Below are 18,728 nucleotides of genomic sequence, written 5' to 3'. Positions count from 1 at the left end.
TGCCCTTGGAATTCTTAAAGTGACCTCGGGATGTTTGAAAAGTGACTTTAATTTCCTGGAGTGCTCTTGCAGGGCACCCCTCTTAAACTGTAGGGAAGGAAAGGCTATGACGCGCCGCGGGACAGGTCAGTCTGTGTGTCAGGCAGAAGGGAACCAGGAACCGGGACTGGGTCCAGGCTCAGCCAGACGGCCTGCCGGTGACCCGGCCAGACTGGACCGTCTGATGCCGGGACTCGCGGGAGAGCAGCGACTGCGGAGGCAAGGCTCAGGGATTCAGGAAAAGCCTGAACACATTCCCAGAAGACTGCTGTTTTTACCGTAATCAGTGTAACACGGAAACCACGGCTTCACCAGGGGAGTGAATCAGTCTAGGAATGCTGAAAAAGTCTAAGGGAAAATATTTCCAAAATTCCATTCTTTCAAAAGTTGGACAAAGGACTAATAATATCTGCCAGACGAGTGATACGTCCACGTTATCTCCTGTGAAAGCCAACTCCGTGATACGCTGACCTTTCAAAGTTTTGGTTGAGTGTGCCTGGTGCGGGGCAACACAGCAACACCTGGCCGCAGACAAGAAGTTGCCTTAGGTCTGGGTCTGATGTTTGGTTGTTGTTTTTTTTTTAACAGAAATGCCAATGGGCACCAAACCTACTGGTGGTGAGTGAGCAGGGGTAGAAGCTCAATGATTTCAAACAGGTTTGGCAACCACCGCCACCCAGAATCCTAGCAGGTGCCAAATGGGTCTTCAGATCTTGAGTTTCCCTGCGGTCATATCCTATAGTCAGCGATAGAAACACAAGAAACCAGGTCTCCTGAGAACCAGGCTACCCACTTAGTGTCACCAGAAAATGCCACTCTGACGTGAAAAGATGAGTGTGGTCCTGAAACTGGCAGAGAGAGAGAGATGGAGCCTCTGCTAGGTCCAGGCAGGGATGGACAGATAGCATACTGGTGGTGGGAGGACCTGGTGGGAACCCAAAGCCCAGCTTTTACTCAGGCCACCTTGTCTATTGTCAGTCAGAGAAAAAACATATTTTTAATTGCTTAGCCCCAAATGCCTCCTTTCTGTGTTTACACTGGGGCAGTTGCAGCAGTTCAGAGAGAGAAAACTCCTAAGCATAGCGTATCTGGAATTTGTCTGAGCCTGGGTCCACCATTTATTAGCTATGTTCCATTGGACAGAAAACAAATCTCTCAGGGCCTTTGCTGAGTCGTTTGTAAAAATCTTCATTTGTATAGCTTAGAACATTGACTGCTTTTTAGTGAGCACTAAATGCGGTCCCTGCCCTGGCTTCTGGAGAGGCTGTCAGGTTGAACTTCTCAGTGTCTCTTATTAGGGTCAGGTTGCTCCTCTGTAAACTAGACCTCATTACTTCCACCTGCTAGGACATTTATCAATGAGATTATGCATATAAAGGACTTAGCACTATGTCTGGTACAGATCAAATTTTCTTTAAAAAATTTTTTTTATTTGGAAGACAATTGCTTTACAGCACAGACCAACTTTCAATAAATGAATGTTTTAATTATGGTGGTTATGATTAGTGGATTATCACATTTTAAATAAGGTTAGCGAGTTCACATATGAGTATTAAATAAAACTACTATAAAGTTGTATTTAAGACATAGATATTAAGATACAGATGAGAAAATTTTCTCCATAAATTTTTCTCACTGTTCTGCTGGTAGCTTAGACTTTGAGACTCATTTATCCCTGGCATCATCTCCAAAGACATGATCAGAGCAGGAATAATGCTTACAGACCTAATGATCCAGAAACTCTCCTCCAGAGAATATTTCCTATGGAGCTAAGAAAAGATGTGTTCACGATATGAATATATTCACTGCAGACAAGCAGTTGAAATCAACCTGCATTCAACAAAAGGAAGAAAGTTAGACAATGGATGACATACCCATGGGATGGAGCACCATGCAACCATTTACAGTCATGCTTCCACAGGATATTTTATGGAGTGCAAAATGATCGGGATATATGTGAAATTTTAAAAACAGGACAAATATAGTGGCAGTCTTGAGTAAATAGCTAAATATCATGAAACCTACAAAGACTAAATCATGAAGAAATAGAAAATCCACATAGACCTATAGCTAGTAGGAGATTGAATGAGATATCAGATGCCTCCCATCAAAGAAAAACCTTGTACCTGATTATTGACTGACAATAGTTCTTCTTTTAAAGGAGAACTAATAACCAATTCTTCTTAACTTTTCACCAAAAAGTGAAGAGGAGGGAACACTTCCTAACTCATTCTATAAGGTCTGCATTACCCTCATACCAAAATCAGGCAAAGATAAAATAAGAAATCTACATATTAATATCCCTTATGAACATCAATGCAAAATTGCTTAACAAAATACTAACAAGCATAATTCAGCAGCATATTGAAAGGATTATCTACAAGTGGGATTTATTTCTGGAATGCAAGGGTGGTTCAATGTATAAAAACAATATAATATCAACAGAATGAAGAGAAAGAAAAACATATAAGGTCATTACAATCGATTGAAAAAAAGCACTTGACAAAATTCAATGTACTTTCAAAATAAAAACACTCAACAAACTAAGAATAGAAGGAAATTACTTCAATGTAATAAAAGTCATATGTGAAAAGGCTAGAGTGAACATTAAACTCAACAGTAAGAACCTGAAAGCTTTTTCTCTAAGGTTAGAAAGAGGGCAAGGGTGCCTGCTTTCACCACTTCTATTCAATGTAGTTTTGAAAGTTCTAGCCAGAGTAATATGGCAAGAAAAAGACACAAAAGCCATACAAATTAGAAAGGAAAAAGTAAAATTTCCTCTGTTTGCAGATGATGTGATCTTACATGTAGCAAATGCTGAAGATTCCAGAAAAAAAAAAAAAAAACTGTTAGAAAAACATTCTGGAAAGTAGGAGGATGCAGGTTAACACACAAAAATCAACTGCACTTATATATACTAACTGGTCAATCTGAAAAGAAAATTACAAAACAATTCCATTTACTATGGTATGCAAATAATAAGTAAAATATTTAGGAATTAAGCCAAGAGGTAAAAGACTTATATGATGAAAACTACGAAACACCACTGAAAGAAATTAAGGAAGACATAAATTGAGCTACACCCCATGTTAATAGTTTGGAAGACTTAATCTTGTTAAAAACCCAATACAACCCCAAATGATCTATAAATTAAATCTAATCCCTATGTAACTCCTAATGATATTTTTGCAGAAATAGGGAAAAAAACCTATCCTAAAATTCATCTAAAACATCTAGGAGCCCCAAAACCAAAAACTTACAACTAGAGTTACTGTGTGTCCCAACACTTACACTTCTGGTTACATATCCAAAAGAAACGAAAGCAAGATCTGGAAGAGATATTTGTATACCAAGTTCATAGCTATGGTTGTTCACCATAGCTAAAATATTGAAGCAATCCAAGACTCCTTCAGTAGATAAATGGATCTGCAAAATGTGTATACATCCAACAGAATATCATTCAGCCTGAAAAAGGAAGAAATTCTTGCAATGGACTGCAACATGAATAACCTTGAAGACATTATCCCGAGTGAAATAGGCCAGTTACACAAAGACAAATACAGTGTGCCTCCACTTATGGAGTTACTTAGGGTAGTCAAAAAATTGTGAAGACAGAAATTTTAATGGTGGTTGCCTGGGCTAGGGGAGGGGATTCTGGGGAGTGATTGTTTAATGGGTCGAGTTTCAGTCTTATAAGATAGAAAGAGTTATGGAGATGGATGGTGGTGATGGTTGCATGACAATGTGAATACATTTAACATCACTGAGCTGAACACTTGAAATGGTTAAGACATTAAATGCCATGTTATACAAGTAACAAGAAATATTTTACCATAATAAAAAAGTGGAAAAAAGCAAAAACTGTGATACAATCATACCATGGACTATTACTCAGAAATAGAAAGGAATAAACTGATCCACCAACTTGGGTGAATCTATAGTGAGTTGTGTTGAAAAAAAGCCCATCCTGAAAGTTTACATATGTATGGTTTTATTTGTGTAGCATTCTCAAAATGACAAAACTGTAGAAATGAACAAATTAGTGGTGCCAAGGCTAAGGGAAGAAGTAGGAGAGAAGTGGGTCTAACTACAAAATGACAACATGAGATATCACTGTGGTGATAGAAATGTTCTGTACCTTCACTGTATGACTGTCAGCATCCTGGTTTTGAAATTTTATTATAGTTTTGCAAATATCACAACTGGGATAAACTGGGTAAGAGACACACAGCATATCTCTGTAGTTTTTCTTATATCTGCATGTGATTCTATCTTTTTATCTCAAAATATGTTTAATAATTAAAAACTAAAACAGTAATGTAAACCAATGAATAAAGAAATCTGTGTATCAGTTATTCCAGTCCTTCAGGTTCTGAGCATGTTGTAGAAAGTGTTTATTTATGTAGAACACATTTACTGGCACTTACTGTATGCAGAACACCATTCCAGCTGCAAAGACACAGCAACACACCATGCTGAAAAAAGTAAGCATAAGCCATACTTCAATTTATACGTTTTTTCACAAGTTGATTTACTGTTAGTTTTTCTGCCTTGATGATCAAAGTGTTCCAAATGTATGTGTGTGTTCCTGTGCCCATTCATCCTCTTCTAGTTAAGCCTGTTTAACTTCAATATATGCACAACCAGGAAAAAAATTATTATGGCATTTTGCTCTCTGTTGTGTTTAATTACAGGGACTCCCTGACTTACCAACACCTAAATTCAAGGGATTAGATCTGATAGGCAGAGTGCCTGAAGAACTGTGGATGGAGGTTTGTGACATTGTACAGGAGGCAGTGATCAAGACCATCCCCAAGAAAAAGAACTGCAAAAAGGCAAAATGATTGTCTGATGAGGGCTTACAAATAACTGAGAAAAGAAGAGAAGTGAAAGGCAAAGAAGAAAAGGAAAGACATACCCATCTGAATGCAGAGTTCCAAAGAATAGCACGGCAAGATAAGAAAGTCTTCCTCAGTGATCGGTGCAAAGAAATAAAGGAAAACAATAGAATGGGAAAGACTAGAGATCTCTTCAAGACAATTAGACATACCAAGGGAATATTTCATGCAAAGATGGGCACAATAAAGGACAGATATGGTATGGACCTAACAGAAGCAGAAGATATTAAGAGGTGGCAAGAATACACAGAAGAACTATACAAAATAGATTTTTATGACCCAGATAACAAAGATGGTGTGATCACTCACCTAGAGCCAGACATCCTGGAATCTGAAGTCAAGTGGGCCTTAGGAAGCATCACTATGAACAAAGCTAGTGGAGGTGATGGAATTCCAGTTGAGCTATTTTAAATTCTAAAAGATGATTCTGTGAAAGTGCTGCACTCAATATGCCAGCAAATTTGGAAAACTCAGCAGTGGCCCCAGGACTGGGAAATGTCAGTTTTCATTCCAATCTCAAAGAAAGGCAATGCCAAAAATTGCTCAAACTATGCACAGTTGCACCCATCTCACATCCTGGCAAAGTAATGCTCAAAATTCTCCAAGCCAGGCATCAACAGTACATGAACCATGAACTTCCAGATGTTCAATCTGGATTTCAAAAAGACGGAACCAGAGATCAAATTGCCAACATCCTTTGGATCATTGACAAAGCAAGGGAGTTCTAGAAAAACATCTACTTCAACTGTGTGGGTCACAACAAACTGTGGGAAATTCTTAAAGAGATGGGACTACCAGACCCCCTGACCTGCCTCCTGAGAAATCTGTATGCAGGTCAAGAAGCAACAGTTAGATCTGGACATGGAAAAACAGACTGGTTCCAAATTGGGAAAGGAGTACATCAAGGCTGTATATTGTCACTCTGCTTGTTTAACTTATATGCAGAGTACATCACGAGAAACTCTGGGCTGGATGAAGCACAAGCTGGAATCAAGATTGCTGGGAGAAATGTCAATAACCTCAGATATGCCAATGATACCACACTTATGGTAGAAAGTGAAGAAGAACTAAAGAACCTCCTGATGAAAGTGAAAGAGGAGAGTGAAAAAAACTGACTTAAAACTCAACATTCAAAAAACAAAGATCGTGGCATCTGGTCCCATCACTTCATGGCAAATAGATGGGGAAACAATGGAAACAGTGTCGGACTTTATTTTCTTGGGCTCCAAAGTCACTGCAGATGGTAACTGTAGCCATGAAATTAAATGATGCCTGCTCCTTGGAAGAAAAACTGTGACCAACCTAGCCAGCATATTAAAAAGCAGAGCCATTACTTTGGCAACAAAGGTCTGTCTAGTTAAAGCTATGGTTTTTCCAGTAGTCATGTATGGATGTGAGAGTCGGACCATAAAGAAAGCTGAGCGCCAAAGAATTGACGCTTTTGAACTGTGGTGCTTGAAGAATTGATACTTTTGAAGACTCTTGAGAGTCCCTTGGACTGCCAGGAGATCCATCCAGTCAATCCAAAAGGAAATCAGTCCTGACTATTCATTGGAAGGACTGATGTTGAAGCTGAAGCTCCAATACTTTGGCTATCCAATGCAAAGAACTGACTCATTGGAAAAGACCCTGGTGCTGGGAAAGATTGATGGTGGAAGGAAGGGGATGACAGGGTGAGATGGTTGGATGGCATCATTGACTCGATGGCCATGAGTTTGAGTAAGCTTTGGTGATGGACAGGGAAGCCTGGCATACTGCAGTCCATGGGGTCGCAAAGAGTTGGGCTCTCCTGAGCGACTGAACTGAATTGACTTTAAAAATTGTTAGCTTATTCTATCCTGAACATAAGAGAACATGAAAAGCATTACCTTTCTGCTGTAGTGAGACATTCCCCTCATAGACATATTGCTTGAAATCATACTGTTTAATCATAGTTCTAGTGTTATTACTAGCACAGTAGCTTATACCATTCAGCCAAAGTCACACCACTATTAATATGACAGTTCTGTTTGTTATTGACACACATGAAATTGGCACAGCTTCAGCTGCTTATGGACTGAAATAGTGGTTGTGGTTGATTATCCATAATATATGTACTTTCTTTTCATAGTTAGGTACATCTAGGTCATTCCCTGCTCTGTGCTTCAGAAGACAGTGGATAACAAAAGAAGGATAGATATAGAAGATATTTCCTGGCATTTGGGGATCAGCAGCTCAGCCCCGGATAAAAGGGTTGATAGAGAGGAAGTGGAATGAGCTCAGTTCGAAGACAATAAAGTTGATTCAGGTCAGCACACGATGTTGTAAGAGTCACACTTTCCTGATTCCTTTCTACCTCCAGACTCAATCAAAATCTCCTGGACCTGGATTGGAAGATGCATCAGAGAGGAAATTAGGGGTTAATAATGGTGGGTGTCTTGGTCCTGCCCTTCTCCTTCCAGCTGAGCTTTGGAAACTGGCTGGTGGGGCAAGGATGAGACAAAGTCATGACAGGCTTGGGCTCTGAAAGCAGAGGAGCCCAGGAGACCATTTCTTGGTCTGTGTGTCCTCACTAGAGACCATATCTTGGCGGGGGACACGCATCACTGAGCAGGGTCTCGGAGCTTCACCTGGACCCCTAGGGGTGAGGAAGGACTCAGCAAAGAGTGGCACGGATGGATGACCAGAGGCCAGAGGGGGCAAGGCGGGAGGATGACAACCCAAAACCCACTTGCCACACAGCCTCCGGGAGCCTAGGTGGGATCCTGTGTAAATAAGTGGGCAGAAGATCCAAACCAAGGGAGCAAAAAGAGCTGGAATTTTTTCCTGCAAATATTAGGAGCTAAATGGACATTTGTTAGCAAGATTTGTTATCATAAACATTCTAACACTCCTCTTAAGACAGAGAATTTTGCTTATAAACCGTAGACTTACAAAATTTATCTTGCATTCAAATACATGTTTAAAATTAAGAATTGCATTGATTTTTTAAAATGAATCTCTTATTTGAGTAGAAAGTAAATTATAGAATAATATGTACATTTTTATGTCTAAATTACCTTAAAAGAATAGAAAACAATATGCTAGTTTGCATGCATAGAAGTTTCCCCTAAGGAGGGGCAGAATGGGACAGGAGCTTCAACTAGAGCTACAATATTGGTTTTTAGGAAAAAAATACTTAAGACAATCACTAAAATGTGTAAGTCTCACTTTCTCTCTCTCTTGCTCTCGGATAAGCCTTCAGTATTAAGGGCTGATGTATCATCTACTGGTTTTTTTTCCTCAGTTGCAGTTGATATTGATGATGGGGCAGTGTGAGTGTTTAAAGATGTGTTGGATTGTAACTATTATTGTAAATTTGACATACTGGTAGTCAAGTTGGATGTTACAAATAGAATTTCAGCATGAGGGGATTGGGGATGAAACTTTCCAGGGAATGGAAACAAAGGCTTCAACCTAAAACAGTTGAATGCCATTTTCAAATGGGGACATCTGGTGATGGGAAGAGTGAAAAAATAACCTGAAAAGAAAGATGCTGCTTTGATTGGTGAGAGGGGAACATGGTGTAGACATGAGACAGAAAACCAGCTCCGAAGGTGTGTGTAAAGAGTAGGTGGCTGGTTGGCTGGCTGAATTACATGTGGAGGTGAGCATGACAAGAGCCAAACCTGGAAGGAGACCATTAACTCCAGAGAGAAAACAGTGGAATGCAGTGCAAGATCCAGCAGAAGAAAACAGCCCATCACACAACCTCTCCCCAGCACCAGGGCACATTCCACCCTCTTTCCTGCTGAGCATAGTGCTAACAGACTCCACAGAAGGAGTTTAAAGGAAAATATTTGAAAATAAAAAAGAGACTGGGTTCTGGTTTCTCTTGAAGATGAGAAATACCTGATACACTATAAATTAACACTTTTAACGAAAATGATATTAACCACATTTTGCATTATAAGATTGAATCAGATTGTTTTCTAAACACAATAATCAAGTCAATTAAGCAAAAAAGCCAGTATGAAAACCTCAAAACTTAGATGAAATCCAGCTATTGAAACCTGACTAATTTTTTACAACAAACCCACAAACAAAATCATAGATGCTATCTGATCTTACTGTCTCAATTTGGTTACAGTAACTCTGGATCTTAGAAAATTCTTTAACAAGAAAACTTATCAAATAACCAGGAAGTATTCTTGTCTTTTCTTCTTTCTTTCTTTCTCTATTATTTGAGAGAAATAAACCTTGAGTATAAGATGTCCATGCATTATTTACTAAATTTTTCCATTTTTAATTGAATTTGATATTTGTGGTGATATGTGGAGTTCAAGTGTCTAAAGAAATACACTGGAGTGTAACTGTTACAGTAAAACTGCCCCCAAACCAAGGTAAACTTTCTCCACCATGGGACACGTCGGGTGCCTCGTTGAATGATCCTTAGGAGAAATAATGAACAGACACTGGAAACCAAAGCATGAGTGATGCTATAAAAATGAGCTCTCTCTGCTGTTTACTTATGGCCAGACTACAGCTTTAAAATTAAATACCCCCAGCTGAGTGCATAAAATTATATTGAAACACAACTATTTTCATTCTAAGAGAATGTCAAATAAAAATTACACAAAATACCTTCCCATAGTCCAAAAGCCATCAATGCAAGCTGAGCAACTTAGGGAAGTTTTGACATGGTGCTTCTTTAAATATTTCACAAAGATTATAATGAAAAGATGACACCTATTTGGGGGAGACAGTTTAATATCTACCCAATAGGCGAAACTGAAGCTATTTGCATATTTCTTTATTATGGTAAAGAATCTGCCTGCAATGCCGGAGACCTGGGTTTGACCCCTGGGTTGGGAAGATCCCCTGGAGAAGGGAAAGGCTACCCACTCCAGTATTCAGTATTCTGGCCTGGAGAATTCCATGGATCGTATAGTCCATGGGGTCGCAAAGAGTTGGGTACGACTGAGTGCCTTTCACTTATTATTTTTAAGGCTTATTTTTCCCATTCTAAATGTAACAGAAATGAAAACAAAACAAACAGTACTGCCCATGGCACCTAGATGCATAAACTTATAGGGCCGGAATACACTGATTCCAAACCACTGCCTGGTTTAGCCTAAAGCCTGCAAGTTGATACTTGGGCAGCCCTACTCAAAGGAAACTTGATAGGAGTTCAGACTCTGCCTGGTGCTGTCAGTTCAGTTTAGTTCACCCAGTTGTGTCCAACTCTTTGCAACCCCATGGACTGCAGCACGCCAGGTCTCTCTATCCATCACCAACTCTTGGAGTTTACACAAACTCATGTCCATTGAGTTGGTGATGCCATCCAACCACCTCATCCTCTGTTGTTCCCTTCTCCTCCTGCCTTCAATCTTTCTCGGCATCAGGGTCTTTTCAAATGAGTCAGTTTTTCACATAAGGTGGCCAAAGTATTGGATCTTGCGCTTCAGCATCAGTCCTTCCAATGAATGTTCAGGACTGATTTCCTTTAGGATGGACTGGTTTGATCTCCTTGCAATCCAAGGGACTCTCAAGAGTCTTCTCTCCAACACCACAGTTCAAAAGCATCAATTCTTCAGCTCTCAGCTTTCTTTATGGTCCAACTCTCACATCCACACATGACCACTGGAAAAACCATAGCCTTGACTAGATGGACCTTTGTAATGTCTCTGCTTTTTAATATGCTGTCTAGGTTGGTCATAGCTTTTCTTCCAAGGAGCAAGTGCCTTTTAATTTCATGGCTGTAGTCACCAATTGCAGTCATTTTTGGAGCCCAAGAAAATAAAGTCTGTCACTGTTTCCATGTTTCCCCAACTATTTGCCATGAAGTGATGGGACCAGATGCCATGATCTTCGTTTTCTGAATGTTGAGTTTTAAGCCAACTTCTTCACTCTTCTCTTTCACTTTCATCAAGAGGCTCTTTAGTTCTTCTTCACTTTCTGCCATAAGGGTGGTGTCATCTGCATATCTGAGGTTATTGACTTTTCTCCCAGCAATCTTGATTCCAGCTTGTGCTTCCTCCAGACCAGTGTTTCTCATGATGAACTCTGCATACAAGTTAAATAAGCAGGGTGACAATATACAGCCTCAATATTCTCCTTTCCCAATTTGGAACCAGTCTGTTTTTCCATGTCCAGTTCTAACTGTTGCTTCTTGACCTGCATACATTCAGGAGGCAGGTCAGGTGGTCTGGTATTCCCATTCCTTTAAGAATTTCCCACAGTTTGTGGTGATCCACACAGTCAAAGGCTTTGGCGTAGTCGATAAAGAAGTACTGTTTTTTAAACTTTATGCGGTGTTTCCTAGTCACATTACGTAGGTTCCTCAAGACCAGAACCTTCATTTTTCCATAGTTGAATCCCTAACTAGCATAGTGTCTGCAAGTAGGTAACCAATAGGAGTTTGCCAGCTGGGACTTCCCTGACAGTCCAGTGGTTAGCACTCTGCCTTCCAATGCAGAGGGTGTGGATTCAATTCCTGGTAAGGGAGCTAAGATGCCACATGCCTCTTGGTGAAAAACCCAAAACATAAAACAGAAGCAATATGTAACAAATTCAATAAAAGCTTTAAAAATGGTCCACATTAAGAAAAAAAAAACCTTAAAAAAGTTTGTCAATTGATTCATATATGTATTTTGTTGGTCAATTATTGTCATCTCTGCTTTTCAGTGACTTCTTTAAATGCTTATTAAAATGCATCACTCAGATTTTTATAACATATTTTCATGCTTTAACTTCATTCTATAATCAGAAGTTTAATTGCAGTATTTTTGTTTACAACCCTTGACATATGTTTCCACATACAGATAATGGCCAATCCCTGAATCTAATATGAAAGCTAAATTATAATTTTCAAAGTTACTAAATATAAATATTTGATGAATGGGTTCTTTGCCTTCTTTTATTCAAGCTAAGGAATTTGAAAAATGACATTATTAAGTCATTTTATTAGGTGCTTTGTTGCATTCTAGTTTTAATAATGCAAAATTATTTTAGAGTAATGCTAATGAAGATAGAGTCAGTATTTATTATAATTCATTGCATAAACTTTAAAATAATTTTTTCAAAATGAGTTTGTGAAACAAAATATCGATTATTTTCTCCATCAAAGCCTGCTTTTATTTTCAGTAAAACCATTGCACCAAAGTGCTTCTTACTCTTTGTACTAATCAGTGTTAACGTGGGCTGAGTGTAAGATGCAGAAGATCTGATTGTAGTTAGGGGGACCATGGATCTTTGTTTGCCTGGAACAGTTCCAGTTTATACATACTATTCTGACATACTTGTTAATATTGCTCCTTTACTTTAAAAATACCTTAGTTTGGATGGTCACTCTAGTCACACCGCCAGTTCAAACCAAGTGTGTGTCTCTATGTGGGCTAGCTAACTTTTACTCGGCTCAGTTCACCATTTGGAAGATGAGGAGTTTGACCTAGGTGATACATCAGTTCTGTTCACTTATACTATTTTGACCTGTGAATAAAGCGTAGGTCTCAAGAGTGACATTGCTTATATTAGTTTTCTCATTTTCAGGATAATGAATTTCCTCAACAAAAATTCACAGAAAGGCTCCCTTGAAACAGTTACTTAGTATAAAACAAAAATCCAAATTCTGCTCTTTGATCAGACACTGGCAGGCTGATATTCGCTAAGCTCTATGTGACTCATTCCTCTTGTAAAGGCTTGTCAAGAATGTCAAAACCCTGTCAACAATCAACTATTTTCCTACACAGGCCTTAAAGTTACACAAATAAAGTTAAATAAACTTTACCTCTTCTGTGGATAAAATCTGAGGAAGGAGGCAGAGAGCTGGGGAAAAGCAGGAAGAAACAATACAAACAGCAAGGCAGGGAAAGGAGTATCTGCGGGCTGGTGGCTGCGAAGTGGGCCGTGTGACGTCGTGGGAGGGGCCTGCTGCTGGTTCATCCACTGCAGCCAGATGCCCAGGATGTTTGAGATCCTCGAAAGGGACACAAGGGAACTATAAACTGTTTCAGTATTTTGAAAATGCAAATGTAAGGTGTTCATCAACTTCACAGCTATATTAGATTATCCAGAAGATCAGACTCCTGACGTTCCAGCCAGCATTCTGTGAGCCAGTGGCGATGGGAGCAGGATACGATGCATAAGCAGACAGAAGAAAGCCTAGTTGAGACAATTCTGTAACAAAGAAGTGCTGACCTCACTCTATTCATTTTGGATGAGACATTTTTACTATAGAAGTCAGAGTCACATGCAGTCCAGGTGTTATATACACCCCAAGACTAACTCTTTAGCTTGGGAATTTACGAGGACGATTATAGGCTTTGTTGAGAATAGCTGAAAGCACTCTGCAGTGAGAAGGATACACGCCGCCTGGTTACAAGGTTTACATGCCGGAGTACACATGTAGGCGCCGCTGTCAGACAGTAATTGTCTTCCCCATGCTCTGCTCTGCTCTTTCAGGGCAGCTGGAGACATTACACCGGTTTGTTCCTTCCAGACACAGAAAACCCTCCTGTGTGTGTCGTGGCCATTGCCCTGTGTGTCTCTGCTGCAACTTGCTCCCGTCCAGGGGGTTCACTAATAATTACACAGAGTTCTTGAATTTTACTAAGGCATTTTCTCAAATTGCAGTCACTATATGCAATTTTTTTCCTACTAACTTCCATTTGACTTGCTCTGAACTTTGTCTGATGCCTGCTTTGCTAGTTGCAGAGGTCAGTGTTTCCTACATAGTGAACCTGACCCAGGAGAAGGGGGCCCTGGGCAGGCTGTGGGGAGCAGTGATGGTTAAATGTGGCAAGCCTGAGGAGGGCCTTGAGGCCAGGCAGTGGTGAGGTTTGAAATGTTGGGAGACAGGTTCACCAAATGTTTCTGGTTAGGAAAGTGACAAACAGTGGGTTCTTAAATAAATTAGAGTATTCTAACTTGGGGGACTGTAAATTAAAGTCATATTTTAAAAGAGACTTTTTACTTTAGCCCCCAACTCCAGGAAGAAAATTGTTTTCCCAAGTGGACTACAGAATTGTTGAAGAAGACATTTATAAAAATGCCTAGGGAAACAGGTTTTGTCATGAGGAAAGTTTGGGAAATTACCTCTTAATTTATCCTTTTTGTGACTAAGATTTCACAATAGCACTTTAAACATCCACACTAAAGAAAGCCTTTCGATTTTGGTCGTCGTGTAACTTCTTGAACTTACTGGAAAGCAAGATGTGTGCTTGCAGCGTGTGTCACAAAGCATCAGTGTTGTGCAGAACGCTGGCCCAGGCTTTGTTCAGAAAGAACAAAATCATCAGTATAAAAACCTGCTTAATACTGAAAGATCTGAAAAGATAATACATTTTTCACTTTCTTGTTATCCATCAGTAGCTATGTTTTCTACATGTCCTCTCCTCTCCTTGCTGCAGAGCAAGACATCATTGTAACCATGTCAGTTATGAAAAGATGAGCATTCTTTCTCTTAGGCTACTAAAATATCTCTGCTTTAATTTAAGCCTATTTCCTCCTGCTGATTTTCGTAGAAAATCACACACACACAAAAAAGGATCGATATCCTGTTTCCAGAAACCTGCTTCAATAATAAGGAGAACACATTCCTGTTAAAACTTCCTCTTAAGTTTTCTCTCACTGTACAGTCACCAGTCTGAATCGCTATGGTCACCTTTTTTTCCACCCTCTGTGGTCACTAGTTTTCCAACCTCTTTCTTATAGTCACTCAAGGTAGCTTTGAGTTCATCAGGAAAGAAGGAACAAAGGGAGCAGAAACTTCCTGGTGCAAAAGAGGCAGCTGAGTCACTGGGCCCGGAGCAGAAAGCTCCAGGTCCTGTGACCGGGAAAGCTCCGGGGACCGAGCTCCTCCTTGCTCCCCAGCAGGGGCGAGGCTGGGGAGACCGGCCCCCATGTGCTGGAGGCTCTCAGGACGTCCAGAGCGGGGACATTATCCCCAGCTGCCCAGCAGGCAGCGAAGCGAACACACCACTCCTCAGGACTATGACTGGAAGCCAGTTGAGATGATAAAGTGACCCAACTGTTCTTTCTTAACAAGAACCTAGTGTGCTTCATCTTGAGCTTAATACTTCAAATAGTGACATTTTAACCTGAGAAGAAGAAAACATCGGTGTCAAATTGTGGTCACATGCTTATAATTCTCTCTATAAAGATAGACAGGCTTTGTGCAGATGTTAATTTTCAATAAATATGATTTCACATAATCGACTGACAGTTTGCATGTTACATGAACTTGTTCTGAGGGGGCAGATGAAGGTTAAGGAACCTAAAGATCTATATTAGGTAACCTAACTATTTTGTCCATGGCTGTGCCAAGTAGCGAAGGGGCAGGTGGAAGAAAGGCAATGGCTTGGCGCCTTCACCCTGGGCAGCACAGGACGCGTGACCTGGGACACAGTGCAAGCCGGTATCTTAAGCTACATTGCTTCCCCCTGTGAATCAAAGGGATTAGGAAGTTTCTAAAACTGATGACTAAGAACTGGATATTAACTAAACAAGAAGGTAAATAATAGATTACCTGTACAAAGATATGCTTCCTGAGATAACCGAGAGTTTGATAATTTACTGTACTTTGGAAGGAAGTTCACTTGTTTTGGGAAACTCTTTTTCTTAAAGATCTGGGTAGTGACAGACCAGGAGTCCTGGCTGTGTGAGCCTGCTCCAGGGTCTGGCCCACAGAGCAGGTTCTGATTGTAAATCGACCAGGGATGGAGGAGAGTGCTGGATTTAAAGCCAGGAAGTCTGGAGCCAAGACCTGGCTCTGCCAGCGACCCGTTACAAAGCCTGACACTTTGCACAGGATGGCTCACCTTCCTCCTGAGGTTCTGTAGGGATGGTGAAGGGTAGTATGTGGAGAAGTCTCGGATGCAGTCAGGAGCCTCTCCCCCTCCTCTAATTAATTCTTTTCCATTCACCCACAGATAATCCTCTGTCCCTCAGTTCTGAAACCCTTGGGCTCCCTAAGTTACAAAGTGTGCTGGGTACAGCAGGCAGGAGAGTATGCCTCATTCCCCAAAGTCCCCGCAGGGTCCTGGGGGCAGGAAAGTCTACCAGAAATTCATGACAGCCATCGGTCTGGCACTCCAGCTGAGTCGATTTACGCTAGTCTTTTTCCCCATTACGCTCTCTCTTCTGTCCCAAGGGCACCCTCGGGCTCCTGTGATGGGGAGTATGCACCCATGTGTTGTGAAAGAGCCACATCAGTCATTAGGACTTTACTCTGGTTTTTATTAGACAAGGATGAAATAACGCACATGGAGACTGCTCTGTCGATCATTATAATTTCTAGCAAACCGGAAGTATGTCCTGCTCCCGTCACAGTCCTTCACCTCTTGCTGCTTCTGTGCCCTCTGCTCTGACTCTGCAGTTCCTTCCTCAAGGGCTGAGGCCCTTCCCAGCCCTTTGACCTCAGGCGGTCACGTGACTCACTCAGGCCGACAGGAAGCCAGCTGCCCTGGAGCGCAGAGGCCTGAGGAGCCTTCTGTTCTGCTCCGTCCTTGCTCCTGGCCTCGTGAGGGGTGTGAAACGGGGCCTCGTGGTCCTTGCCCCATGTCCTTCAGCCTGGCTTTGTCTATGGAAAAACTTTAGCCACAAAGTGAGTTTAATCAGAGAAGTGAGAACAGCAGAAACAAAGGAAAACAGTCAAAGGAGACCAAATATTAATAGTCATTAAGCAAAGTCAAGGAACTTCAGTTCCTCCCCAAGGGATGTATATAATATTCTCAGCCATGTCCTGTGAGCTGCCTTGTAGATACTGAACCCCACCAGGTTGAGGCGTTAGCTATGTGATGACCGGACTGTAGCCAAGATAAGGCTCCATGATTCTGAGATCTAGCCTCAGGGAACAAACTGACCCTGGAACTGAAGACTGACTGTACTTAAAACAATCAAGATGATGCTGATCAGACCACCAATGACCAATTTCAAGATGATTGTCAGGGCTGACTGTGCTTTTTCTACATGGGGCCCCCTCCCTCTGTCTGTAAAATTTCTTGCCCCCTAATTGTCAGTGGGAGTTGGCCTTTGGACAGGAGTCCACCCTCCTCCCCAGTTGCCAGCATCCAAAATAAAGCAAACTTTCCTTTTCATCAACCTAAGGGATTTGGTTGTGCTTTCCTGAAGCAGGCAGAAGAGAAGACCACTGGTGACTGTGAGAATTTCAGGACCTGCAGGGATTCTCTCCACCATCACAGTGGGAACTGAGACATTTCTACAACAGGTAGATGAACATTCCTCTCTTCTCCTCGTGTCAGCATCCCTACCTTCTCCAGGCTGGATTAATGGGAATGTGTGTGAGATCCCTGGGTTCAGCACCCATAGTGCAGAGGTCAGGGACACTGGTGTCAGCTGCTGGATGGCCTGTGTCCCAAACAAAAGGCAGGCCACTATTTCTGCACGCAATCAAGCCAGGCAGTCAGGGCATACATTGTGTTTTGAGGCTAGTTCTGGTTAGTGAAAAAACATTTCTGCCTTGGGGCCTGGGATCAGAAGTGGGTGCTAACAGAATATGTGGACTTTCAGATTCCAGTGAAATATCAAGCATCCTGAATAGCAAAATGCTGAGTGAATGACCCTACGCTGGAAAAGACAGACTGAGGTGATTGAGTCAAAGATCCGTGTGCTGTTCCAGCACTAACCTATTTCTAATTTCCCTCCGTTTGCATTTCCTTATCTGAGAGTTAGTCCCCATCAGTTTGTTCCTGATGGGGAAGGCCTGGTCCTCCCTTTTCCTGGAGAAACTCTGGGCGTGGGCCTCAGCCTGGCTGCCCTCTTCCCAGCCCGTCTCATTTCCGTGCAGCCCCTGTGGCCTCAGCATCAAACAACACAGCCTCAACTGAGGAGAGAAGCAGCTGCTTTGGAGAACTCTGGAAACCCACTGAAGACTTTGCCAAGGGAAGGAGGAAAGTCTCCCAGCTGACAAAAGGGGATAGTAGCTTGGGACTGTTCAGGGGCCTCTGGTCATTTAGCATATACATTCTGATCAACGCAACACAAATTCAAACCCCCGAAAGCTGTCTTACTGGGATTTCTGTTTCAACCGAGTTTAAACTGCATTATAGTTATCACCCATCTGTTATGGAGACACCTGGAGAAGCTTTCTGGTTGCCATTCTTCCAGCACAATATAATTTTTTCTACTAGGTTTTAGAATAGAAACCATTTGATTTGAGTCATGAATAATAAAATGCTCTTTGGATGAATCTCAGTGATTCATACAGGAAAGGTGCTATTTAGGAATTTTCAATAAGTATCTTAAAGTGAGTTGATTAAATATAATAGTATCCAAAAAATGGAAAATAAGTATCATCAGGTAGATTTGGTTTATGTTCCTCTTTAATGCTCTATTTTGGGTAAATGTGTCAGAGACAGGAGTTCAAAACCAAGTTCCACCAAGTCAATAGAGGTGAAGTCTTGGGCAAGGCATGTGACCTTTTCTAGGACTTATTTTCCTAACTTGTAAAATGAGGGGACTACCATCTAATGGCAGAAAGTGAAGAGAAACTAAAGAGACTTGATGAGTGTGAAAGAGAAGTGAAAAACATGACTTAAAACTCAACATTAAAAAACCTACCACCTGAGCCATCAGGAAAACTCAAGATCATGGCATCTGGTCCCATCACTTCATGGAAAATAAAAGCATAAAAAGTAGAAACAATGACAGATTTTATTTTCTTGAGTTCCAAAATCACTGCTGATGGTAACAGCAGCCATGAAACTAAAGATGCTTACTCCTTGGAAGGAAAACTATGACAAACCTAGACAGCATATTAAAAAGCAGAGACATCAGTTTGTCAACAAAGGTGCATACAATCAAAGCTATGGT

The sequence above is a fragment of the Muntiacus reevesi genome, chromosome 10, assembly GCF_963930625.1.
Source record: "Muntiacus reevesi chromosome 10, mMunRee1.1, whole genome shotgun sequence".
Lineage (NCBI taxonomy): Eukaryota > Metazoa > Chordata > Mammalia > Artiodactyla > Cervidae > Muntiacus > Muntiacus reevesi.
This window is presented reverse-complemented; position numbering follows the sequence as displayed.